This window comes from Sorghum bicolor, chromosome 1 (assembly GCF_000003195.3).
Source record: "Sorghum bicolor cultivar BTx623 chromosome 1, Sorghum_bicolor_NCBIv3, whole genome shotgun sequence".
NCBI classification, from domain to species: Eukaryota; Viridiplantae; Streptophyta; class Magnoliopsida; order Poales; family Poaceae; genus Sorghum; species Sorghum bicolor.
This window is the reverse complement of record NC_012870.2, coordinates 29,006,364-29,026,468: the sequence shown is the minus strand read 5'-3', so window position 1 is coordinate 29,026,468 and position 20,105 is coordinate 29,006,364. Positions and strand designations below refer to the sequence as shown.

The window sequence follows — 20,105 nt, the reverse complement described above, 5'->3', positions numbered from 1 at the left end:
ATGTGCAAGTGAATCTTGATTTTAACCGCATGACAAGCTCCTAAGGGTCTACACACTTGACCACACTCAATGCTCATAAGCTGTAAAAAGTAAATGTGTGGCCCAAAGTCTAACAAGCATGTATATATGGCTGTGGTAGGAATTTAAACTCTCATCATACAGGAACTCATCATGTGATATTTTAAAGATTTTTCAAAGATAAAATTCTCCAGAATTCTAGCATCTCTGGGAACAGATAAACAGCAGCTCAACCTTTCCATATCATATCCGTTAACGACTTAGACTTTAGATCAAGTACTCTTTCCACAAGTTCAGGTTTAGAGCAAATCTTAATTCATAACAGTCATGCCTAAACTTGAGAGAGATTTCAATTTTGAGAACTAGTCATGGCAGAGCAACTATTCATCATTTCCATGTGAGAGATTATCATGAGGGTTCATAGCAAACTTTATTTATTTATATATTTAGCAAACTAAGCAAAGATATATATATAAAAGCACAAAATTTTTATTTGGGTTTTCATGATTATGCATCTTTTATCATTTGAGTAAAGTATAAACGCGAGTAGAAACACTTAGCTAGATAAATGGGGGTGCTCTCCCCCAAGCTGGATTTTGACGTAATTTCTTCTGATGTGCTAGCAGGTGACGGAGGTGTATTTGAATGTCAGCAGCATTCTGACAGCGGTTAGAATGTCCTCTGTCTGCTAGTCTTCTTGATTCTTAAATTCTGTAGAGCTCAAATAGACAATAAAGCTTTGTGGAACTGGTTAAGTGTTAGCATAAATATCTAGCCTTTATCATGTTGAGCCTCCTCAATAAATATTACTTATTTAGCAGGATCATGCACTTATTATTTTTATATTTTTATTGTAAGATGAAAACTTATTTATTTTATTTTTATGCCACCACGTGAATGTACTTATGGGTTTTATGCCATGAGCATACTCACATGGGGCTTATTATTATTATTATTTTATTTTTTTTAACATTTTTATTTTCTTTTCAAGATAGCATGAACCTGATTAACTAAGCAAACTATTGAATGGAAAAGGATAACTACCAAGTTTATCTCTTGGCAAGGCGTTCGGTATTTTTAAGTCCTCCGAACGGGACTCTCTGTTTTCTCAGTCGTCCTGGGATTTGCTAGGTGGCGTAGTCAGTGATTCCGGCGGCGCCTCCTCTTCGTGTATAACTATCTTCTCTCTCCACACCTGACTCGGCGCTAACGGTCTCCTCAGGACAGTTCTGTTCAAGCTATATGTCTTCAGACCTTATCACTTCTCCTTCGTAGTCTACCCATCCGTCCTTGATGATTTGCCTCCCCTGGTTGCGGTTGTGTTGTCTTCTTCTTGTCCTGACCTGCTTAAAATCTTCAACTATATAGTTAGAATCATTAAAGTAGTGGCGTACCTTCTCAGAGGGGAAGTGCATGTGGACATCTCCGGTTCCAATGTAGATGATTGCTTTGATAGTGTTGATGAACGGTCTTCCAAGGATGGTGGGTGCATCATACTCGTCTTCTCCCATGTTAATGACCTGAAAATTACCTGGAGCCGAATGTATGTTGGTTGTAGGAGCATGGTTCCATGCAGGAGCTGATAAGTGACTGCGGCCATTATGTTGTCGTCAGATCCGGTGTCGTAGAGTGTCTTCTAAAAAGAGTATCCATTGATTGTGCACTCAATGCTTGGAACACCAGGGTCGTCCTTCTTGATCAAGAAAGGTGACTTGAGTCGACGATCTTGACCTCCTTGAGCTGCAGTGAACATCTTAGCTGACTCGGTCCACATTTGCTTGTTCTTGTTCCTCCTGTTGGTCCTCTTCCTTGGTTCATGTTGGGATTGCTCTGAAGTTTGTGTAGTCTTGTTCTTGAAGGAAAGTCTCCTTCTTCCCCTTGATGTAGAGACTGATCTTGGCAGCATTAGCGTAGATGACAGCTCTGGTGTTTAGGAATGGTCTCCCTAAGATGATGGGTGCCCTCTCCTCAGTACCAGCCTCTATCACCATGAAGTTTGCTGGAGCGTATAAGGTACCAACTCAGACACAGAGGTTCTTCAATATTTCCTTTGGGAAACTAAGTGTCTGATCTCCATTGTGTTTGTGCTCGTAGATCCCGGTTCTTCACTTGGTGGAATCTGGGAGTTGTAAAACTCCTCCATGTTTTGTTTGAAGTGTACCTATTCATAGAGACAAGGCAGAGATCAAGTGCATGGGCCCTGTTGGTGGAAAACACCAACAGAACCAAAAGTGTATTTGTTCTTCTCTAATCCTTAAGCATAGTGAGCAAGACAAAGTTGATGGATCATGAGTGTAGCATTTAAAACATTTCCCAGATCAGATTTCTTGTCCTAATGGAAAGATAATCTATCTATATATATATTTTGTTTATATCTTCCAAAGATTGAATGTGCAACATCTTAGCTTATATGATTAGGAGTGTGGGATCACGAAGGTAGTACTAAGAACAAAGATTAAAGGACTAAACATGTTGAATTAATTGGGTTAGTTAATTTGTGTTTGTCTCTTTATTTATGTGAATGCTAGAACGAAGGAGAAGCTTATAAAAGTGATAGTCAAGTACTTTAAAATGTTATTGAAGAGTGACGGTACAGTACCACCTTGTGGAAGCTTTCATTTCTTAGCGATTGTGCATCGTGTTTGTGGCACCCTCCATGGATCATCTCTTATGAGCTACGTTTTTCTTGTGCAAATTGTTAAACTTCATGTATCTCCTTTATCTCCAATGAGTTTGGATCTCAGGACTTCCCAGGTTGATATTGAAAGTTTTCCTGCAGGGGTTAGTCCGACAAAATATACCAATGCCTACTCAAGCAGCTTTTAGTTCAGTAACCAAACTAGACTCCATGTCTAATCAGATTAAGGGAGGCTATTTAACCTAAGCACCACGCTTAATTTAAAAGCCAATAGAAGTATGTACAGTACTTCCAAACTAACACTTACTAGGATAAACAAAGGTAGCATGATGGCTTATAAAGATCTACTTAAGTGGAGATGAAGTAGTGTGATTAGTATTTAACAAATTGAGCATGTCTCAAAGGTAAGGACAACCAACATAGGAACATGGCAAAGGATGTTTTTATGTGAAGTACTCCCCCAAGCTTGAATTTTTGCAAAATTCAAGATTAGATGAATTTAATTCAATGTTGCATGTTGATTGGTTGGGCATACCTTGCGTTTGTCATTCATCTGATCTTCTTGCTCTAATCCTGGAAAGGTTAGTGGCAAGAATACCCGAAGGAATATTTCTACAATTATCTCATATGCTCAATACACAAGGCAATGTTGCAAATAATTAGAAGTTCATGTTACGATCTGATAAGTGCTTGTTTAAGGACGCTAAGCTTATCCTTGGGAAACCATCAAGTTATGTTGGTGAAGTGGTTTCCCCTCCAACACCTACCTATATCAAGATCAACTCAACGAGATCTGCAATATTTATTATAGACATATGCATCGACAACCGCCCTTTTAAAGTTTTTATAAATAGAAAGGAAGAGGGGGTTGGAGATCTCAAATGTGGTAAGGATGGAGAGACCAATTGTGGGGGGATAGACCCCTATACCCTTACGGCTAGACTTGGGCCAGGAGGCTTGGCCCATTACGAGACGAGTTCAAGGCTTGATCCGACAGCCTGGAGTTTCGCGCAAGGAAGCAAGATGTGGAGATCAAGCAGAATTCTAGTCGGTTAGAATAGGAATTGATATCGAACTATCTATGACAATTGTAACCGACTAGGATTAGTTTCCAGATCTGTAACCCTGCCCTCCAGACTATATAAGGAGAGGCAAGGGACCCCCCTAAAACATCGTATTCTCTCAACACAAATCAATACAACCAGACGCAGGACGTAGGTATTACGCCAACTCGGCGGCCGAACCTGGATAAAAAGCTTGTCCGTGTCTTGCGTCACCATCGAGTTCGTAGTTTGCGCACCGTCTACCGATAAACTACTACTGTGGGTATACCCCAAGGTAGACTGCCGACTAGCTTTCGTCGACAGTGGCGCGCCAGGTAGGGGGTGTGCGTACAGCTCTCCCGACGAACAAGATGGCCATCATCCCCGACTTCGCGGCTATGGCGGGCGACTTCACGTTCACCGTCAGCTTCAACAACTTCACCGCCATGACCACGGAGGAGGTGTAGATCCGATCTGCGCCAACCACTTCTTCATCGACGTCGGCGGCGGCTTCAACCACGCTGGCTACGACTCCGACTACTCCAGCAACGTCTCCGACCACGCCGACAACGCGTCACCCGCTTCCCTGCTACAAAGAGAGGCAGATCGACAACACCGACCTGCTCGGGCCATCGACCAAATTGTTTAGCCTACTTGCTCTGACCACCAGTCGCAATAATAATCGCCGCGAAGAACGACGCTACGACAACAGCGACCACCGTCATGACAAGTCGAAAAGCTCGAGGGCCGGACAATTTTGTCGTCACCGACTAGACTTTCATCCAAAGATAAGTACACTTCTAATATCTTATTTATTTTTGGCATAATATTTTTTATTATCATTCAAAAAAAACTTTTTATTTAGCCACACTAGTTTTTTCTCCTACACGAGCTTTCCAGAGCCGGTACTGTCTCCGACTCCTCCCTACACGTGCACGAGATCCGCCCTCTGCGTTCCGGGTGGTCGGCAGTAGCTCTCTGGCGAGGCTGACAATCCCACGCGTGTCTAGGTTCCGCACCTCATGCTGATTGTTGGCTAGACCAGAGCTGGTACAAGCTCTAGGATGAATTAACTACTTGTGCTAATTTTATAACAAAAAATCTAAAACTTATCTCAGTACTGATTTTTATCTAAAGTTTATTTATACATCATGTACTACCTATTCTTTATATTTATTTTTCAGGGGTTTGGCCCAGTCGACAAGCTACGCTCGGGGACTCGTCGACTATTCCCTACGCTGTGCCCGGGGACTGCTCCGACCACCGAGCATGTTTACGTTCCCAACCACGCTCGGGGACTTGTCGACTACTCTCTATGCTATGCTCGAAGACTGTGCCGACCACCGAGCACGTTTACGTTCCCAACCACGCTCGGGGACTTGTCCACCGGTCCCTACGCCGTGCTCGGGGACTGTGCCGACCACCGAGCACTATACGCTCGGGGACTGGTCGACCAGCTCACCAATTTAAGAACTTGGGGACTGCACCGACCACCGAGCACTATACGCTCGGGGACTGGTCGACCAGCCCACCAATTTGAGAATTCGGGGACTGCACCGACCACCGAGCACTTGATGCTCGGGGACTGGTCGCCCAGTCTATTAACTCGGATGTGAAGGACTGCACCGACCACCGAGCACTTGATGCTCGGGGACTTGTCGCCCAGCCTATCAGCCCGGAACTTCAAAAATTCCGGCGACCACTGAACGCTCGATGCCCGGGGACTGGTCGCCCAATATAGCAACTCAGAATTCTAAGGAGTGCGCTTGGTGCTTGGGGCCTGGTTGTCATACTTTTGTACACCCGGGGACTGGTTGATTAGTCTATTCAACTGCAGACGGACTGGTACTTTCAATTTTTTAGACCTTGCTACAAGGCTCATACTTCGCCTTCCAGCAAGCTCGGGGACTACATCGGTACGATGCATCTGGCGATGCATCTCAGTTTCAGAATTTCTTTAAGGGCTTTTCTTTTGACCCTAGCACCACGTGCCTACGTCACCTACTACCAGGCTCGGGGACTAAGTGGGCACACTTCACCTTGCGGTGAATATGCTTGCTTTTTGAAAGACTATACTTTTCAGAAAAGTAAAGTGGGCACACTTCACCAAGAAAGAAATTTTTTTTAATTTAGAGCACCATGCATTCTTCAAACAACCTGCTTCTTCGATGTCAATGTTGATCAACTATTTTTTGAGTTGGTCAAAATACTGTTGCAACTGTTTGGACGACTTTCCTGCTTATTGAAGACGTCAAGCCTCACTGATCGAAGAAGCTCAAGACGGCGTGTTACATCACAATACATGGTGCTCGGGGACTAGCTGTGGGGGGATAGACCCCTATACCCTTACGGCTAGACTTGGGCCACGAGGCTTGGCCCATTACGAGACGAGTTCAAGGCTTGATCCGACAGCCTGGAGTTTCGCGCAAGGAAGCAAGATGTGGAGATCAAGCAGGATTCTAGTCGGTTAGAATAGGAATTGATATCGAACTATCTATGACAATTGTAACCGACTAGGATTAGTTTCCAGATCTGTAACCCTGCCCTTCAGACTATATAAGGAGAGGCAAGGGACCCCCCTAGGACATCATATTCTCTCAACACAAATCAATACAACCAGACGCAGGACGTAGGTATTACGCCAACTCGGCGGCCGAACCTGGATAAAAAGCTTGTCCGTGTCTTGCGTCACCATCGAGTTCGTAGTTTGCGCACCGTCTACCGATAAACTACTACCGTGGGTATACCCCAAGGTAGACTGCCGACTAGCTTTCGTCGACACCAATTGATTGGGGAGATGTTTTATATGAGCAAGGACTTGGTAAGGTATTTATAAAATAACTTCCATGCTCACTGTTGTTAATCTCATTCTCAAACTCCAAGGATGATTCTTCATGAATGCTTAAAATTCCTCTAGGATTGTCTCTCAAGTTTGTTTTATTTATCCATTCAATGGTGATAGCACATGGATTTTTAATGCCCTCTAGCCATCGATGTTGCTCTTCTCGATCCTCCTTCTTATGCATGGGATGTCTAGAGAGATTCATAGGATTATCGGGAGGTTCAAGAGAAATAGCATAGTAGAAATTATTAAGCTCAAGGATGGGATGGATAGCCGAATTATGGGATTGAAATGTTTTGAAATCGGCTATTAAAACTTCCTTTCCTCGTCTAGGAGATGATTCCTCCTCTATCTCTAAGATTTTTCTATGAAGACTAGTACAAGAAGGATGTCCACGAAAGAAGACATACCTTCCTTTACTAATAGATAAAGAAAGAAGGACTCTACCAAAGGTTATATGATTAAGGCCAATGTGAAAATATTCAGGAAAAACATGGTCTTGTAGGGCTAGGTCTAAACCAGAATTTATAGAAAGATTAAAAGATTCCCTAGGTGTAGCTAAAAGTGCATTATCTTCTTGATTAAAAGATAGGACCTCGGCTATAGAAAAGGGTTGGTTTTGACCTATTGCAATCAACTCCGGACATAGATCATAATTAGGGACAGGACGTGTTGACTCCCATGGTCTATGGCTGGTCTCCGAAGGTGCAAAGAATTCAATAATAGGTATGGAATTTAGGTTATCCATAAAGATAAAAATAAAAAAATAAAATAATAAAAGTATAAAAGTATAATACAAGATAATAGCAAGACTCAAAGTTATCTCAGCAAACCGTCTTTCTCCCCCGCAACGGCGCCAGAAATGCTTGTTGATATTTGGTAACGCAATAAGGAAATGATCCGCAAGCGCACGGATATCGGTGAGCATTTCACCCGGGAGGTTATCCAGAGTTATCGTATTTATATTTTTACCACTGGGAGAAAGGGTGCATCTGACTAACCAAATCTATTGCTACTATCCCTTTAGGCTACAAAGAATGTTTCTCGATGTGAGTGATATATAGAGAAGACTGCAACCGTAGTCTCATTCTAACCTTGGTAAGGATGATCTACTGTTCTATTGGGGAGGCTCACGGAATCTAGACAACACAAAGGATGTTCGACCCGCACCTATAAACCTACCCGTCCTGCTAACAAGATATGGGATACAAAGGTAACTCTGAAATGTCACGTTCCTCACTACTACCACGGTCCAGCTAGTTAGGGGATATCTATGAGTACCCTAGCCTAAACACCACGTTTACGCTAGCAAGTGATTACTCTAATACTCAACCGGAAGAGGATTAAAGTAAACTCATAAACCAAAGAACAATAAAACAAGAACTTACTAGAATTAGAAGTCAAATTACTGAAGAATCTTAGAAGCAAGCCTCGGGTTAGAAGACTTGATCCCGTAGGTACAATTCGGAGTAGACACCGACAGGCCGGCCTTCCTCCGATCCACACCTCCACTCTATCTCTCTCAATCTAGTAGAAACTAGAAGATCTATTTCTACTTTACATTGGTTGCTAAGCCTAAAAAGAAATATTATTTAGAGAAGAGGTTTTCCTTCGAGGGCACCCCTCAATCTCTATGATAATTTCTTGTCTCCTCCAGGGGCCAGGGGGGTCTCCTTATATAGTCCTCCTCCTCTATGCGTTTTTGGGTCGGTAGGCGAGGTGGTACTACATTATCTTTGATCTATTAGGTCGGTGGAACGTCGTGTGCGAAGAGAGTCCCGAACGGGGTCCAACAGAGGGCGGGCGCCCTGGGCCTGGCCCCTTTCGGCCTCCGCTTTCTTCCCGTGGCTTTTGGAGTCTTCTAGATGGTAGAAAATTGCGCGGTGCGTTGATATCTCTATGTAATCCCGACATGTGGATCTTTCTTCCTTATTTCCTGATAACCCCCTGCAGAAATAGACAAACGCCAAAACTCATGGAATTCTGTCAGATAAAACCCTAAGTCTAGATGTTGATTTCATTTGGATCCTTTTCTTTGTTTATTTGATAATTATATTTGGTACTTAAGGACCATCAACAATGATGAGCAGGATCCACATAATTTAGTGGCAATTGTCCTTCTTTGAAAGTTCTGGCCATGGCATTAAAACCCGTATTGGACAGCACACCAGCTTGATTGATCAAGGCACGGTTAATAGCGTTATCAACAAGGTCTTGAAGTTTACCAGGATTGGCTTCAAAAGTAACCTGTCGAGGAGCCGGCAGTGCTTCTTTCTGGATTACTTCGCCACTCCTGTTGATGCTAAAGGACTTCAAACATTGTTGCTTGAAATAATCCATGGCTTTTGCAATGGCTTGCTTCTGCTCATCTCTGAGATTGGCTTCTGTCATGGGGATGACGTTCTCCAAGTCGAACTCAGAAGTCGCCAAGTCAATCTTGATCTTGAATCTGTCCCACTGGGCGTGCCAAAAGATGTGTTGATGCAAAAGCAGATCTGCAAACACAAAGGGCTAATACCCAATTCAAACGTTAAGGCGTGCTAGCCGATTTGACCTTACTATCGGCAAAGGTGATAACTCGAACACTTTGGTCCCGACAACAGCGATACGCCCGAATGTCACAGCCAAGAGGTGATCACGCGGAACTCGAGAATATGCCGAACTTAAGTCGATGAATTCCTAAGAACTCGTAATAAAAAGGAAAAGTATGACGAAGTCGTCGAAAAAGTAGGTACTGGAATATGAGTAAAAACTTGTGTTTGATTGATTGATAGATATCTCATTACAAGGCCCTAGGGTCTACATTTATACCCTGCTCAAAGAGCTACAATCAGACACGACTAGGACTCGAATTCCAAATCAAACAGAATCTGTATACAAAACGAATTTAAATAACTAAGGAAAACATAAAACCACCCTCTTGTAACCGACCGGGACGCCGCCACAGATCAATCGGCAACCTCCACGCTTTCCTTCAGAGTCATCGGCAGTCTTCCTGTTATGGCCATCGGCAAACACCGATATTGATCATTGGTAAGAACACGTCACCACCCTTGGACTTAGTCACATTCAATCGTCTCTTCATCGGTAACTATCCTCATCGGCAACTCTTCTGCAGACTAGTTATCGTTGTTCCACCTGCCGATCTATACTTTTCTGGTCCCTGGGTACGTGTCCAAAAACGGTGTCAACACCTCTCTACTTGGATGAAGAATTGAAACCCTAGCTTTGATTCTGTAGAAGAGGTATGATCTCTAGGGGCTGGTGGGGGTCTGCTTATATAGTCCCCTCAGGTGAATCTGGGCCGTCGGATCAAACCGACATTAATCACACGGTTTTCCTTGATCCTTTAGGTCGGTGGAGCGTGATCTGCGAAACGGGTCCGAATTGGACACTGAAGGTGGGTGGGCGCCCAAAGGAGTAGGGCGGGCGCCCTGTCCCTGAGCCCTCTCGGCTTCCCGTTCGTTCCCGTGGCTTCTGGAGTCTTCTAGATGATAGAAAATTGCGCAGCACGTTAATATCTCTATGTAAACCGGACAAACACCAAAACTCGTGGAATTCTGTCAGATAAAACCCTAAGTCTGGGTGTTGGTTGCATTTGGATCCTTTTCCATGATTAGTTGACGGTTAAATGTGAGCATTAAGGACCGTCAACATTGGCCACCTCGTCCTTGGGGCATGGTTGACAGAGCATTGCCGAGCTCTGTTCGGGTCATGGAGGTTGGATCCGGGCACTGCAGCGTGTCCTACAAGGCTACAATAGTGACGTAGTGACAGTCCAGATGTATGGTCACAGTAGCTGGGGTTAACCCTCCCATACCTCCCTTTACTGTAAGGTAAAGTCCCACAGTGAAAGAGGTAAGGTACCACAGTGACTGCAGTTGTTGGAATAGTAGCTGACATGCCCTGCTGCGACGTGGGAGGCATGGTGCGCGTCACATCCGAGGTACGACCACCATGTGTAGGAAGCCTGGCTCTGAGACTGAGGCTCGGGCGAGGCGATGATTGCGACCGAGCCCATGGGGGTTGGTCAAGACGGAACTTGCGTCCGAGGCGAGGGGGTCGGGCGAGACGGAGACCACGCTTGTGCCTAGGGGGTCGGGCGAGACGGAGACCGCGCCTGAGCCCTAGGCAGGTCGAGCGTTTGTCTTCTTCCTTTTTGTAGTTTTTTATCCTCTTAATTTGGGTATCCTATTTTATGGTACCCAACAAGTAGCTATCCTGGTTTCTGTAACACTAATTTATGCTAGAACTGATGCATAGAAATGTCATTTCCAGGAAGACAAATACAATGATGAAGAGCCTAATGCATTTGATTTGTTCAAGGAGTTACACTATAGCCAGAAAAAAATGTTACACCCCTGCTGTACAGGAGGCTATTGTAAGATAAATTTCAGACTTAGCTCTTTAAAATGTTTATTTTTAACTCTGTCATCATCAACCCTGTTTACTAATTGCTTGCTAAACTCAAATGGAAAACAAGCTGTCTACAACAACAGAAGGTGAAAGACTCAAATCTATAGCTCAGGTTGTTGGTGATGTGCTTGCTAAGAACACCAAGAAGAATCAGTTTTTGCAGAATGTGGGGTTCCAAGATGTCCTGTCTAGATCTAGTAAGCAAAACACTGAGATAGAACTGGAAGTAGAGAAAAGGGCAAATGCTGAATTGCGTGTATAGGTAGCTGATTTGTCAAAGCAAGTGCAAGAATCTGAGCAAGCAAGAATTATGGACCGAGAGGAGATGAAGAGGACTCAATCTGAGATGGAAGCAAAACTCAATCTTTTGCTCAATCATGTTCGACCAAGTTAATTCATGCATGATGCTACATATCTTTTGCTACGACATGTATTTTACTGCTGCTAACTTGTGTCAAGTCGATTTTGACCAAGTTAAGCTATAAATGCTTGCATTCTACTGCTGCTTGCATTTTGTTGTTGTTGCTATATGTATGTATTTTGCTGCTGCAGCATGCATTAAGCTGCTGGACTTGTATGCATTGCTTGGAATCTCTACTTATTGTTGACTTGTGCCATCTTAAACTACAAAGGTGTATGCACTTTGTATGTTAACTGATGTAATATGATGGATGAAAATTCATGTGATATATATGATATTAGATTGAAAAAATGAAATTTTTATTTGATGTGCTGCTGAAATTAGTAGTTATATGGGCCGTATATATGGACTGTATGTACGAAATTGGGCCTTGTATATGGGTTGAATGTGATGTAGAGTGGGCTGAAAAGGGCAATAAAAATTGGTGGCGAATTTGAGCTGCATAGTTGCTAAAAATGGGCTATAAAGTTGCTGAAAAAGGGCCGCCAAAAATGGCTGAAGAGGACCTGTGAAAATGCTTAAATTGGGCTAAAATGTGGCCCATCTTTGATTTTGGCCTATTGAAAAATGGGCTGAATCAGTGTCCACGTCATCATCCATGTAAGCAACCATGATGATGTGGCAATCAATCTGTGACGGTTATTTTTCGTCACAAAAAATGGACTTGGGTTGAGCTAACTAGGCCTCGGGCTATATTGTGACGGTTTAAAATCGTCACTGATTGCGTTAATCTGTGACGGATTTCGATAAACCATCATGAGAGTTAATCCATGACGCTCAATCCATGACGTTCTCTAAAACCGTCACAAATACTGCATAGTGACGGTTTTTTAGTAATCCGTGACAGATTTTTTTCGTCATGGATTAACACGTTCCTTGTGTGCATAGAAGGGGAGAGGATAAGAGTGGCTTCTAGATGGCTTTGCTCTTCTTCTATGGCATCACTTGACATGCCATCCTTGAGTCTTTCTAATTGTCCTTCAAAGGGATTGGATTTGAAAAGCTTCCTAAGAAATCTCTTTTGAAGATCTAAAAGATCTCTTATGAAGCGAGAAGTTTAAACTCTTCCCAAAATCATTGGAAAGGATTTCTAAAGGTAGAATTACTTCTTCCCTGTGAGGATTTTGGAGTACTGCTAGTTTGGGATGGATAACCAAATCATAGAATTGGAATGTTTGCAAAGTGGCTATGAAAACTTCCTCTTCTAGTTTGGGGGATGATTTCTTCTCTACCTCTAGGACTTCATCATGAAGGCTAGTGCAAGGAGTGTGTCCACTAATAATAAGGACAAACCTCACCTCACTAATGGATAAAGAAAGGAAAACTCCTCCAAAGGTAGTATTATCAAGACCCATATAAAGATGTTGAAGAAGAACAAGGTCTTGTAAGGTTAGGTCTAAACCTAAATTTATAGGAAGATTAAAAGATTCCCTAAGTGTAGCCAAAAGTTCATTACCTACTTGATTAGAAGATAGGACCTTGGGTACATTACCTTCTTAATTAGAAGATAGGATTCTAGCTGTAGAAAAGGGTGGGTTTTGACCTATTCCAACGAAACATGGGTGTAGCTCATTGCTAGATGTGAAAATCATGGGCTCTAGTGGCTCTAACCTTACGTTGATGGGTGCAAGAAATTATAAATAGGCGTGAAATTTGGGTTATCCATAAGGATAGAAAAGAAAAGGAAAAATAAAAGATGAGATAAAATAAAAAGATAAAAGTATAATACAAGGTTAAGCATGACTTAAAGTTATCTCAGTAGACCGTCTTTCTCCCCGGCAACGGCGTCAGAAATGTATGTTGATATTAGATACGCACACACCAAAATAATCTGTAAGCGCACGTATATCACTGAGCATTTCACACAGGAGATAATCCAGAGTATGATTATTTATTTATCTGCTAGGAGAAAGCATGTATCTGACTAACCCAAGTCTATACTTAACCCCTGGGCTACAGACAAGATAGTGAGATATAGCGATATAGAGATAATTCTTTCGTCAGTTTTCCTATAACCTATGGTATGCTGTGTGGTTATTGTTCTAAGAGGGCACCTAAGGAAAAGAGACACCACAGAGAATGCTTAACCCTGGCACATTAATTCCTACCTTACCTCCTGACAGGACGTGGATTACGGAGACACCAAAGGGTCTCTCACTTCCCCCCAATGTTACCACAAATCTTGCTAGATAGGGAATATCTACAAGTATTCATAGTCCAAGCACCATGCTTATGCTATGAATAATTACTCTATTCCTAAGAGCAAGCGAATAAAGCAAACCTATAAATCAAATAACAATAAGAACAATAAACTTACTAGTATTAGAAGTCGAATTGCCGAATGATCCTAGAACCAAGCCTCGGGTTAGGAGATTTGATCCCGCAGATACAACTAGAAAGGAGACACTAAAAGCCTAAGTTTGGTTTTGATAATTAATGACACCAAGTTGCTAATGCCTTGTATTTAAGTGATTTGAGTTAGGCATAGCAACACATGTTATGAAGGTGCAAGGTGGCATGGAAAGGTGGCCACATGATCACAAATAGATGAAGCATGAAGTGGAGATCATGATGATAAACAAGGAGTAAAGTGATCAAGGCAAAGGTATAAACATAGGGTTTTACTTTTGCCGGTCTAAGTTGAGTAGAGAAGTGATTGACCGGGTTTAGGATAGATAGCCGACTATCAAGAGGAGAAATCACGGTCATCTATCTAATCAAGTGCTACTAGGTCCATATCTTGAGCATATGCACTAGGATCTAGTAAAGTGCTAACTTAACTCCTTTGATGAAAATGTTTGTGAAATGCTAACACACATGCACATTGGCGGTGGACACTTGGTGGTGTTAGCACATTTGCAAAGGAGGTGGAGTTCCTAGGGTTGAGAGGGGTTTGGGTTCCTCTCTCCCTCCCGCCGAGCAAGCTCGGCGGGATTCAGCGCTTTTGAGAAAATTAAGTGTATATTTTCTATTACGCCGGTGGGAAATTTGGGAAGTCACGAGACTCACCGGACGCAGTGCGTGGAGGCACCGGATGCTGTCCCTAGCGTCCGGTGGGCAGTCAGTGCTTGGCTCTGTTAGGGTTGAGCACCAGACGCACTGCACTGGACGTAGGGTATTTCCTATTGGTGCGTCCGGTGTGGCCTGACTTTAGTGGGGGATTCTGGCTGAGAGCACCAGACGCTCTTCATGCCGAGTCTGGTGAGATGTGAGTTTATCCAACTATCTGCGCACGTGACCGGTGAGTACCGGACGCGTCCGGTGGTCCGCAGGTGACCGTTAGAGTTTGACACGCAAGATTCAAAGGTGGACACATGGCTAACTCCAGAGCATCGAACGCAAGGGGGTCGAGCGTCCGGTGGCTCCCTGCTGAGTGTCTGGTGCCCCATTTTTAGCCCAGTGACAGAGCCAACAGCTCTATCTCTTTGAGGGGCTTATAAATAGAAGGAGGCCGACTTTAGGAGGTTCTCTCTTACACATTTGATTACTTGAGGCATAGATTGAGCTAGAGAACACTCCCTCCACTCATCTCCTTGCTTGATTGCTAATCTTAGTGAGATTGAGTGAGATTCAAGTGCATTGCATTGAGAGTTGCATCTAGTGGCACTTGATCCTTGAGTTTGCTACGGATTTCTTGTTACTCTTGGGTATTTCCCGACACCCTAGATGGCTTGGAGCAGCGGTGGTGTTGAGCTCGTGATTGGAGATTATTTTGAGCCTCACCAAATGATTTGTGAGGGGTTCTTGAGCCTTCTCCGCGGGAGATCGCAATTGGCTACTCTAGTAGATTGCTCGTGGCTTGGAGGATCCTCATCTTGGAGTGGATGTGTGGCACCCGCTGAGGGTTTGGTTTTGGATTGCCAATTAGCTCGTGATCCATCAAGTGGGTGTATCGCCACAACGAGGAGTAGCTTGTCGGGAAGCAAGTGAACCTCGGTAAAAAATCTTGTGTCATCTCTTGCCGAGGTCTCTCTTGTGATTGTGTATGTGATTGATTGGATATATCTCATCTCTATAATGTTGGTATAACAATCACTCTCTTCTCTTTACATATTTGCCGATCTTGTTAGTTGTTTAGCTTGTGTAGTTTAGTCCTTGTTTAGAGTAGAGTTGTTGTGTAGCCTTCTCTAGTGTTGTGGTTTAGTGTTTAGCCTTCTTGCTAGACTTGTGTAGGTGGCTTGCATAGCTTAGTTGTGCTAGTGCTAGAATAGCTTCACCACTTATTTTACTAACTCACTTGTTTAGTAAAGTTTGTAGAAAATTTAAACTGGGCTTTCAGACACCGATAGGCTAGGCTTCCTCCACTTCTATCTGCACCCTATACTATCTCAATCTCTCTTTTTGTTCAAACCCTAAAGAGACAAATCCATTCGAGGGACCCCTCTCTGGCTAATTCTCTCTGGAAAATATGAATTAGGGTTTCAGAATTGGCACTGTTCCAGGGGCCAGGGGGTTTGCTTATATAGCCCCCTAGGAGGCACCACAACCCTTGGATAAAATTAACCTTAATGGATGGCCAAGATTACTCCTCAAAGGCGGTGGAGGCAGGATCCATGAGGTTCCACCTGATTCGTGGAGACCCACGAGCGGCTGCCCCTACCCTATGGGCGGGCGCCCCTGGCTAGCTGCTAGGTGGGCACAGCTTTGCAGGGTCACCTCCTCGAGTCTTCTAGATTGTTCCTGAGTTGTAGTTTATGGTATTCTCTCTATGTAAATTTGACATGTGAACCACCTTTGGTTGTTTTTAGCTAACACCCTATAGAAATAGATAATCACTAAAACTTATGGAATTCTATTCGTGATAGCCCTATATCTACTAGTTGTTTGCATATAGATCCATTTTCATGTTTAGTTGACGATTAAAATTAGGAGTTATCTACCATCAACAAACATGCAAGCATCATGGAAATGAGTCTAGTTCGTGTGTGGTTCCTGTAAGTCTTTGCCTCTCGATATGATATGAATGAAATATGTGGATTATGTTGCAATAACCACATCGTGATTTGTCGAATGCAAACACATATTGTGAAGAAGGCGCCAAGTCTAAGCATTGGGTATATAGACCCTTTGTTGATATCATCATCCAATTTCTAGTACCCCAAGAACTGGAGAATGGATTGTGGAGAACTAGCTGCCGGAGAGACCATTGAGGAGAAAGAGGCCATCCGGGCAGATAAGATGTATAGAGAGGCCATTAAGCTTGCGGCATGGATTGCCTGATTTCTTAAGAATCTCCAGCATAACAAAACTATATGATTATCATACCACTTCAGATAAGTTTGAGTCTATAATTAAATAAAGCATTTAGTTTGATGCAAAAGAGAGCTTATTTTGTTTCTTCAATGATTAAATTCATGCAGGAGCCACTGGATTCTTCTAGGGGTCGATGTTGGGATGAGCATGGCATATGTCTTTGATTTAGCAGATTATGTGTTGTAAACATATATGGACTTCATATCGATTGTCAAGACGTATACTTATCGACAATAATCCTCATTAGCTTATATATGTTTGTATATAATTTTGTAAGCTTTGTTTTTTTATTCTAACAAGTTGCATTTGTTAAAAATATTCGAATAGGGCATTTAGGCACTATGTGAATCATCATAATGGAAGGCATGATCCAGAAAGGAAAGACAATTTGGCTATCAAAACTCTATGTCTGGTATGTAACTTACATCGGTACACTCCATTATATGGTTTGTCAATAGTATTACTTATTTCCATATGCAAAACACATAATGTCTCAAGCAGAGGCCTGAGAGTCTATATTGTGGATATTACACATATTGTATGATGAGTACCACTAGTGTCTATAAGAGACACCCCAATCTGTTTAGTTTGACACTTTCTTCACTCGTAGTATGAAAAGTTAGCTTATATTATGAAATAGTAGACCTAAACTTGTTTTCTTATAGTGGAAAGAAGAGAAACACTAGAGAGGGACATATACAAGGATGATGAACTCTTAGACCTCGTCGGCGACCTTTGTGGCTTCATCATGGACGAGGTTGTTTCTTCTAAAGGCGTTTACTATGATTGATCTTCTCACTTAGGTAGTAATCCTAGGTACCAACACCTACATGAGACTCACAGGATAGCTCTAGGCCGTTGATGGCTTTTCTATAATGACTTGGACTTATAGAACTATTTGAACTTGTGAATTATGGCTATTTAATGTTGTAATGGACTTTGTGAATTAGACTTTTCAACTTGTGAAGTATGGCTTGTTGTGGTTTATATTATTGTGATTGTGTGTTTATAGATGAACATATGTATGTGTGGTGGTCAAATTTGAATTTATATTTGAAGAACATATTACATGCTTGGTCAAATTTAGTTTTTGAATTTGTTTTTTCTAGAAAATCAACTGTAGAGGCGATTCTAGAGTGAACCGCCCCCACACATTATAGAGACGGCTAGTGCTACAGCCGCCCTTACAATGGTTGGATCACAGGACGCTCTTACAAATAGTTTTTGTAGGAGCAGTTCGGTACTGTCCGACTACTCTAGAGTACAGTGACATTAGTGATACATGCACGAGCAAGAGCCCAAAAGTGAACCTAGGTCTTGTTTAGTTCTGAAAAGTGAAAAGTTTTCGGTACTTAGCATTTTCGTTTGTTTGTGACAAATATTATCCAATCATAGACTAACTAGGATCAAAACATTCGTCTCGTGATTTATAGCTAAACTGTATAATTAGTTTTTGTTTTCGTCTATATTTAATATTTTATACATGTACCATAAGATTCGATGTGACGGAGAATCTTGAAAACTTTTTAATTTTTCAGAGTGAACTAAATAAGGCCCTACATGCAAGAGCAAGAGCCTAAATGAGCTGCATCCCATTACCCTACCTGCAAACCGCTGTGATCGGCCGGCGGCACGTTACGACTCGCAAGTTGCAACCTTTACCTTTCCAACAACAACAAGAGAACATGATTGGCTGGATGGACGTGACCTGACCACCATCGGCCCGCATTCACCAGCACTCCCCACATGCACTTGTCCGGGAGGAGAGGAATCACCCCTTTGGTCCCACGGTCCGGCCGATGTCCATGGATGCCATCGCCGGAGCCTAACGGTGCTACTCCGTACTCCTGAATGTGATAGCGATGGGATGCTGACCGGGGTACGGTTTCGTCTTGTCGAGCGGTCATTGTCGGCCGGCCGCTGCAACAGAGATTCCGGTACCAGCAGCCTGCTCGTCTTCTCAAAAAAATTACAAGATTATTCAGATTCTCCACCCTATCAAATATTGTCATACATGAACGTTAAATATCTATAAAAATAATAACTAATTACATATTTTACTTATAATTAACAAGATAAATTTTTTAAACCCTAATTTATAATTAGATAATATTTATTAAATATAAATGAAAATACTATTGTATTCATTTTGCCAAAAAAGATTGATACTAAGGTCTTGTTTAGTTCGTAAAAACTTTGGTTTATAGCTATTGTAGCACTTTCGTTTTTATTTGACAAACATTGTCCAATCACGTAGTAACTAGGCTTAAAAGATTCATCTCACAAATTACAGATAAACTGTGCAATTAATTTTTATTTTCATTTATATTTAATACTTCATACATACGACCAAAGATTGGACGTGACAAAAAATCTTAAAAATTTTTGGAAACTGTGCATGGCGTCCGGGTGCGTCCAGACGCTCGCCAGGCTGCTACTGCCATCCGGCCGTGCCCATGCATGCTAGCAGCAACGTGTGGATAGGATCGTGCATATGGTGCGGACCGTGCGTATATTGATCTTCTGTTCATCGTACATCCATGGTTTCAAATTTTCAATGACACTGTTTCTGCGTCCTAAAATATTTAACGTTATGTATGATATGACTAAATTTTGGCCCTAAAATATTTATCATTCTCACTTTCTTATACAGCCTTTTTTATCTGAACACATTTTTTCTTTTCTCAATACATTTTTTTCAGTACATTTTCATCTCTATTTGACAATAGTGGCTGTCACGAGAAAAATCAAAGCTACAGTTGTAGCAAAGTTTGGCACAAAAATAAATCTTGACATGTGGAACAAATTGCTAATAAGGTGTGGTGCCATAGTTTTGACAGTGAACCAAAAAATTGTCAAAGATACCGTGACATGACTAATCTTTAGTCACGAACCAAACATAGAACTACAATTTTTATATAGATTATGCCAACAACCAAGGTAGTTTGGGTTTTTAATTTTTCGATTTCTAAATCCGTAAACTTAAAACAATATTTTAGAACTCTAAACAGTCTCAAATAAAACTTCTTCGCAACAAAGTTATAGATCATGTCAAGAATTATAATTTTAATGTAAAGTTTATCCTTATTCAATTTATATGAAACTTATATATTATTTTCAGCCGTGACTATTTTTATGAGCAGACAACTTAGAACGTCCATCTTTAAAAGTTGGTTTAGATACCAATATGTAGAATGTCTATTTTTGATAATATTAAGTTTTACAACTAGATGTTCTAAAATATCTATTTGACAATTTAATTTATAGAAACAAACGTTCTGACCATGGATGCTGACGTGCGACCGAGCTTCATCGGTTCAGCTGCCTGTAGTCGGCTGCACGTTGTTGCAGCCTTTCTAACGAGAGACATGATTGGATTGATGGATTTGACCTGACCATCCGTGGATTCCTGCACGCACAGGCACGGTGGACCTGCGCCACACGCTAACGGTGCTAGTACCATGCATGTGAATG

The 20,105-nt window shown here is 42.1% G+C and overlaps 1 pseudogene; it reads left to right on the top strand.

The window, feature by feature from the left end:
• Positions 1 to 11,351, top strand: part of LOC8067544 — a 50,901-nt pseudogene extending 39,550 nt beyond the window's left edge.